The 8,104-nt window shown below is 31.5% G+C and overlaps 1 long non-coding RNA gene across 1 annotated transcript; it reads right to left on the reverse strand.

Moving 5' to 3' along the window:
• Positions 1 to 3,626: 3,626 nt before the first annotated feature.
• On the reverse strand, positions 3,627 to 6,698 carry LOC133194505 (uncharacterized). The gene is made up of 3 exons (XR_009722105.1): positions 6,511 to 6,698; positions 3,930 to 4,043; positions 3,627 to 3,831 (listed from the first exon to the last, which is right to left on the reverse strand). It is a non-coding gene; the product is annotated as an uncharacterized LOC133194505 (long non-coding RNA).
• Between the last annotated feature and the right edge of the window lie 1,406 nt (positions 6,699 to 8,104).

An 8,104-nucleotide genomic window follows, 5' to 3' on the forward strand; every position in this document is an offset into this window, starting at 1 on the left:
ACAACAGTGACCCACAAACACGAACAGACAAATATCTATATCATATATTTAAACTGATACTGATCCAAAAACCATAATCAGACACATTCTAAAACAAAAAATCTTAAAACAGTGAATCACATTCTATGAAAGTAATGATTACTCAGTGATCAAGAAACCAAAAACACATGCATAATTGAACTGCCATAACCAAACTTCTACAATGTTTTGAACAAACATTCTATGACAGTGACCCACAATCCATGAACAGACACACACATGTATATATGACAGTGTTCAACAAAGCATGAACATTTTCATATATATGTATGCATATACACAAATGTCTTTACTCAAAGGCACAAAAAGTCATGAACAAACTACAGGAAAAATGTTAGAACAAACAATCTATGACAGTGACCCACAACCCATGAACAGACACAAACACTTATATATGACAGTGATCAACAAACCATGAACATTTTCATATATATGTATTCATGTACACAACTGTCTTAACTCAAAGACACAAAAAAAAGTCATGAACAAACTACAGGCAAAATATGAGAACAAACAACCTACGACAATGACCTACAATCCATGATAGAACAAACAATCTATGACAGTGACCCACAATCCATGAACAGACTCATACATGTATATATATGACAGTGATCCACAAACTATGAACTTTTCATATATGTATGCATATACATAAATGTCTTTACTCAAGGACACAAAAAGTCATGAACAAACTACAGGAAAAATGATAGAACAAACAATATATGACAGTGACCCACAATCCATGAACAGACACAAACACTTATATATGACAGTGATCAACAAACCATAAACATTTTTATATATATGTACGCATATACACAAATGTCTTTACTCAAAGGCACAAAAAGTCATGAACAAAATAAAGGAAAAATGTTAGAACAAACAATCTATGACAGTGACCCACAAACCATGAACAGACACATACATGTATATATGACAGTGTTCAACAAAGCATGAACATTTTCATATATATGTATTCATGCACACAACTGTCTTAACTCAAAGACACAAAAAAGTCATGAACAAACTACAGGCAAAATATTAGGACAACCTATGACAATGACCTACAATCCATGATAGAACAAACAATCTATGACAGTGACCCACAATCCATGAACAGACTCATACATGTATATATATGACAGTGATCCACAAACTATGAACTTTTCATATATGTATGCATATACATAAATGTCTTTACTCGAGGACACAAAAAGTCATGAACAAACTACAGGAAAAATGATGGAACAAACAATATATGACAGTGACCCACAATCCATGAACAGACACAAACACTTATATATATATGACAGTGATCCACTAACCATGAACATTTTCATATATATGTATGCATGTACACAACTGTCTTAACTCAATGACACAAAAAAGTCATGAACAAACTACAGGTAAAATATTACAACAAACATTCTATGACAGTGACCCATAACCCATGAACAGACACATACACGTATATATGACAGTGAACAACAAACCATGAACATTTTTATATATATGTATGCATATACACAAATGTCTTAACTCAAGGACACAAAAAGTCATGAACAAACTACAGGAAAAATGTTAGAACAAACAATCTATGACAGTGACCCACAACCCATGAACAGACACAAACACTTATATATGACAGTGATCAACAAAGCATGAACATTTTCATATATATGTATGCATGTACACAACTGTCTTAACCCAAAGACACAAAAAGGTCATGAACAAACTACAGGCAAAATATTAGAACAAACAACCTATGACAATGACCTACAATCCATGATAGAACAAACAATCTATGACAGTGACCCACAATCCATAAACAGACACATACATGTATATATATGACAGTGATCCACAAACTATGAACATTTTTATATATATGTATGCCTATACACTAATGTCTTAACTCAAAGACACAAAAAGTCATGAACAAACTACAGGAAAAATGTAAGAACAAACAATATATGACAGTGACCCACAACCCATGAACAGACACAAACACTTATTTACATGACAGTGATCAACAAACCATGAACATTTTCATATATATGTATGCATATACACAAATGTCTATACACAAAGACATAAAAAAGTCATGAACAAACTACAGGAAAAATGCAAGAACAAACAATCTATGACAGTGACCCACAATCCACCATGAACAGACACATGCATGTAAATATGACAGTAATCCACAAACCACATATACATGTATGCATATACACAAATGATATAAAAATACATAAACAAACTACAGAAAAAAAATTGTAAAATGTTAGAACAATAAATAACCGTGACCCACAATCCAAGAGGTTGAACCGATATGACAATGACCCACAAACTATACACAAACTATGGGACAACCAATATACCAATATATAGAAATATTTACCTCCTGGAGAATATTGATATACAATTCAAGCTTTGATACTATAATTAACAAGCATTTTGACAATCTAAAAATAAATTATTAAATTTTAGAACTAAGATTTGATTTTATTAACTTTGTTAGTGTAAAAATCCTTCAAAAAATCACACAAAATACGAAATCTGATGTACAGGTTCTAGACAGACATTACTTGAAAAATTGATGTCACTTTATAATTCTTTTTTTCCTATAGAATAGATATATATTTTATCACCTCTGGCTTGTGAACATGACTGTTTAGTCTTTATTTATCATTTATTGCATAAATATTTACATTTCCAATGTCTTTGTCCGAGATAAAATTACAAATTGTAAAAATATTTTATTTCTACATAAATCTACTAGTTCATCGATAGGCGCGGTTAAAAAAAAAATCACGTGCAGGGCGGGACAAAAAGAGACAGAAGCGGGGCTATTAGCATGGGAATTTGCAGAATCAGGAGCATGTAAATATAAGGAATAACTATCAGATTTTTTGGATTCATGACGATGATCAATCGATTGGCTTGCGTGATAATTTTATGCATAAACGCCTTCGGCGTTTATGCAAATTATCACGCAAGCCACTCGATTGATCACATCATGAATCCAAAAAATAAGACAGTTAGCTTTAAATGAGTTTTAATAAAACATAATTTCACCACGCGAATTTAATTTCTTGTTCGTCGCACATCTGGTGAAAAAAGTAAGAGCGGGCAAGAGATTAAATAGTAATATTATTACTTTTTTGTACGCAAAATTTTTAGGCATAACATGAAAAAAATTGAGTGACAATTATATTTTTTCTACTTTTTTCTGATTTGTAGAGTAAACAGATTTAAATTATCAAAAATAGAGCGGAAATAAAACAGAAACTGGCACAGAATTTCCCAGGTGCAGGAGATTTAAATTAATATTATTTGTATAGCTTTGTTCAAATAAGAGCGTGCGGGTCCGACAAGCAAAACATTAAATTGGAATGGCCTTTGTATTTGATTTTATTTATGAAAATTGATAATGGCACATGTCACATATTCACATCAAAACTTATCACATTATCACTTTTGGAATTGCAAAGCAGTGTATCAACAGACTTTTCATATTTGAAACTAATTATTTTTTTTCTGCATAATAAAGCATAATTCAAAATGTACCAGTATTATTTTCAGATTAAGATGGACTTAACTGTAGAAAAAGACAGTTTTATATTCAATCCACATATCAGCTTCAGAGCAAATAATTAACCACACACACATGAACACCATTAGGGTCTTGGCTTATCTGCGGAAAAAGTTTATATTCTGCAAAATGGTCTTCACTGGTTTGTGGAACATGTGCAAGTTTTCCATCAGGGTCTGCCTCAATAATCCACTCTAAGGAACATGCAAAGAAGAACTGACAATGTAATATAAGTTATGCTACAAGTCTTGTATTGAAATTTCCTCCTATATTTCAGAAGAGTTACACATACCTGTACTAAATTGCCTAAGCTGTTGAACATGTGAATTTACAAGGTCCTGACTAGTCTGTACAATCTGTGGAACATGTAGAAATGCTGTAACAGGGTTTGCCTCCAAAATGCTTCCTATAATATATGTGCAAAACAAAATTAATTGTGATTATATTTATGCCTACAACTACATTCAGATACCTTTAATGTATGCTATTTCGATGCATTTTGAATAGAAATTTAACATGCTATTAAATAAATGTTCTTAACATAAAATAAATTAATAAAAAATATCAAATAAACTAATTGTTTTTTTATATAACACTAAACAGCAAGGGCAATGGTCACCCAGGTGTAAATTGTACAATCAACTGAGAAGTCCTATTAGGTAGACCCTAATTGTAAGGACCATTATGACAATTTATCAAAGGATCTTGGATCAGGCTAAACAAGAAATATACTAAACTTCAAAGTTCGCAGAAATGTTCTTTCTATAAATATCTACTTGATGGGTTTTACCTACCGTATTATTTAAGAAATTCAATTCTGACTAAGTTTCAAAAATGTATATCAAAGTTAAGATTATCTTCACACCTTTTAGCTATTGAAACTGGATATAATAAAGCAAACAGATCCCACTGGAAATGTTTTTTTGTGTCATACTTGTGTCGAGGATGAATATCACATTCTACTAGTATGTCCTGTTTATCGAGATTATCAATGCAAATTATTTCTTTTTAAAAAAAACATCCATACGTATAAATTACTGCAATTGTTCAATACTAAGACCTTTAAGGATATGTGTAACCTAGGTAAATATATTTATTATAGCATGAGGCAAAGAGGTGATCCTGTACATATAATCAAATATCAGCTGTCTCATTTAAAGTCATCATTTTGTAAGTTCTATGGTCGATACAATGACCTTGTCAGCAAATACAATTTATCATTGAGTCAAATGCTGACTGACGTTTTTCATACTAATTGTTAGACCATTATTTACACACTGAATTGTCGACGGATTTTTCCGTTATTTCCCAATCATGACAAGGAGCACACGGCGGGTGTGACCGGTCGGCAGGGGATGCTCACTCCTCCATGGCACCTGATCCCACCTCTGATGTTTGGAGGTCCGTGTTTGCTCTGCTCCTATTTTGTATTGTATAATGGACTTTTGAGCTTGAATACTGTTCGTTATCTCCATATATTTCATATCAAGGTGATCTTGTAATCCAATAATAATAATCACTCTAACCTTGTCTTAGAGGTATTATTTTCAATAATTTACTTTATTTAGGCCAAAAAAAAATAATAGTCTTGTTTTTTCATCGTTCTGTCACCATAATCGTTTTCTGTGTTAACACAAAACAAGCATTTCATGAAATTCTTGTTTTAAATGTGGACTTTCATAGAATACCACTTGAGTTTAGTCAAAAGACATGAAATTTGATTTTAAAAGACAATATTGACCTGTGACATGTTTAATTTTATCTTTTATTAGTTCATATCCAAAAAATGTTGTCGAAAAAAAAATAAAATGAAAATATACAATAAAATAATTTTCCTACCTACCTACCCTATTTTTTTTTTCAGGCTGGTAGCAGGAAACAAGACTATTTTTTTGGTCTTATCTAAAATATGGATCACAAAAAGATGTTGTTTTTTCCCCATCAATTTAATTAATTCATCATTTTCACCAATTGCTATTTTCCTATTCTTGGAAAAAAAGTTCACAAATTAATATATTTCAATGTACGTGATGTAAACTTCAGAAACTTGCATCTGCTGAACATCAATTTTAGTGCCCTTGTAATCGTAGATTCGGGGGTATATAGTTTTTGCCCTGTGCATCCATCTGTCTGTTTGTCCGCAAAAAAAATCATTAATCATCAAGTCGTAATGTTATGACAGCATGCTTTAATAGTGACTACTTATACAGTTTGATGGAACCACGGACCTATACTATACGTCCCTGACAGAATGGCATCCAAACATCATAAACTTTTTAGAACCTGACCTTGTTATTGAAACATTTGGTCAATTGCTTGCATATAACAACTAATTAAGTGTTTTGGCAGCATTAATAATGACTGTTTAATGGGTTAGGTACATACTATGTAATAATAAGTAAACATGACAAACAGCTGGCAAAGTCCTGTCTCAATAAGTGTCAAACTTGGTATTTTCTTTTGAATAAATTTTAATTCTAGGATCAGTCTTCTTGTGTTCCTCTGTGTACTGTACAACCATAAGGGTGGTTGTACTAATAAAAATATTTCCTTAAACCTAGCAAATTGTTTATAGTCACAGTAATACCTTACATCTTTGATTTAGTAAAGACATAAAACATACAGGGTGTTAGTTCCTTGTTTTACTATTGTTATTCACAAAATATTTTCATTATGGCAAGTGAAATATTCTGAAATGGTGGCCAAATTTTTTTTTAGGTCCTCATTTAGTGACCTGAAAGTAAGTGTGACTTGGAACACTGTTGGGTAAAACATTTTTCATCTCTTGACCTCTCAAGAACATTGAAAGAAAAAAGCACTACAAAGAGGATGCAGCGTATCAAATTTGAAAATCCATTATTCTAAATATTTACCTGATGAGTGATGAACTCCAAGGAAGATTGTCCATTGGGCATGGGATCACCATAGTCATATCTGATCTCCTTCCCTCTATCAATATCCCTTCTTGCAAAGAAAAAGCCTGGAGTAGTTGTTAAACACTTTTAACTTCTCATAACATGCATAAGATGGGGTTGTCTATAGCTGCATCATTAACCTACTTTCCAAGCCTTTTGAAGCTGTCAGATGCATCAATGCTTGTAAAATGATAATGAAAACCATAAATAAAAAGTTTAAAGTTACATATAAACATAATAACATATATGATGAAATATTAGGACTGCAGGAACAATACAGTTTTATGCAACAATCACAATATAGTAGTCACAATATATGAATCACAATGTATTTTTCCAAAAATAATTTTTGTTTCATACAATTTGCAAGAGTAATAAAAATCCCTGCCACTGTATGATATTGTTCAATTATCGTACACATTTTAGAGTGCAAGAAAATTATGTTATTCTTTACTCTAAAAAATTGTTATCCTAGTGAGACATGACACTCTGCAATTTGTTGTAAAGATATAAAAATCCAAATAAAAAATATAACGCAGCAAGGTTAAGGATGCCCACAGGAAATAATACGCCTAAAAATATTCCGAGAAAATAAATATAGTGTTGATTTTTTTTTTACAGCATGAGTTTTGATTAATGGGAATTCTACTATTTGCATATGTAGGAGGGTTGTCCCAGAAATACGTGAACATTTTCAATATCTTTTGTTTCACTAATACTGTAAAGTTAAAAATAGGCATAGATCATGATCAACATTTTTGTGAATTTTTTCTGGAAATGTGCTTCTGATAAAATTAGTTTATTTAAGCATAAATTCGGCACAGTATTTAATTTTATTTTATTTACCAAGTAATGCATCTCAAATACGGCGTGTGTTGCTAAAAGATTGTGGAATTAATTCTTTCAATAGACAATTTCTCAATTCCGATAATAAACCTAACAGTTCACATTGTTTAACGATGGCCTTGGCTTAGGCTTATGACGTAAAGCTCAGGACTTTCAGTTTGTCTTCATTTCTTTTGGTCTACAAAATGTCTCTTCCAGCACTAATATCTCTTTCATCGTATGGGCAAGAGTCCTATCCCATTTTAAAGACAGTGCTGCTTAATAATTTGTGCTCCAAATTATCACTAAACGTCACCATTTTTAACAATATCTAATTAAAAGTGTTCTGGCATATAACGTCATATATTTGTCATTAATGATATCAAATTAATGAATTTTCATACACAAGTATATCAGCTAGATCAAAGAGTATTTATGGAGGTAAAGTTTGTGACATTATATTTCCGTATAGCCTGGTAATAAAGAAAAATTCATTGACAATGCTACTTTTAAAAGTCAATAAACTGCAGTGTGCAGACCACCGATATTTAACACCCTTTAAATGCCGTTTTTACATATTAATGACATCACAAGCCTAAAATATTTTGTCATAATACTGAAAATATCATTTTCCAACAACTTGCAAAAAATTATTAGTTCTGGTCAAATAGTTTCTGAAATATACAAAAAGTTTGTGTTTTCTGGGACAACCCTCATATATATGAGG

This window comes from Saccostrea echinata, unplaced genomic scaffold, assembly GCF_033153115.1.
Source record: "Saccostrea echinata isolate AGI-Se365-2 ecotype Australia unplaced genomic scaffold, CSIRO_AGI_Sech_v1 ptg000029l, whole genome shotgun sequence".
Taxonomy (NCBI): domain Eukaryota; kingdom Metazoa; phylum Mollusca; class Bivalvia; order Ostreida; family Ostreidae; genus Saccostrea; species Saccostrea echinata.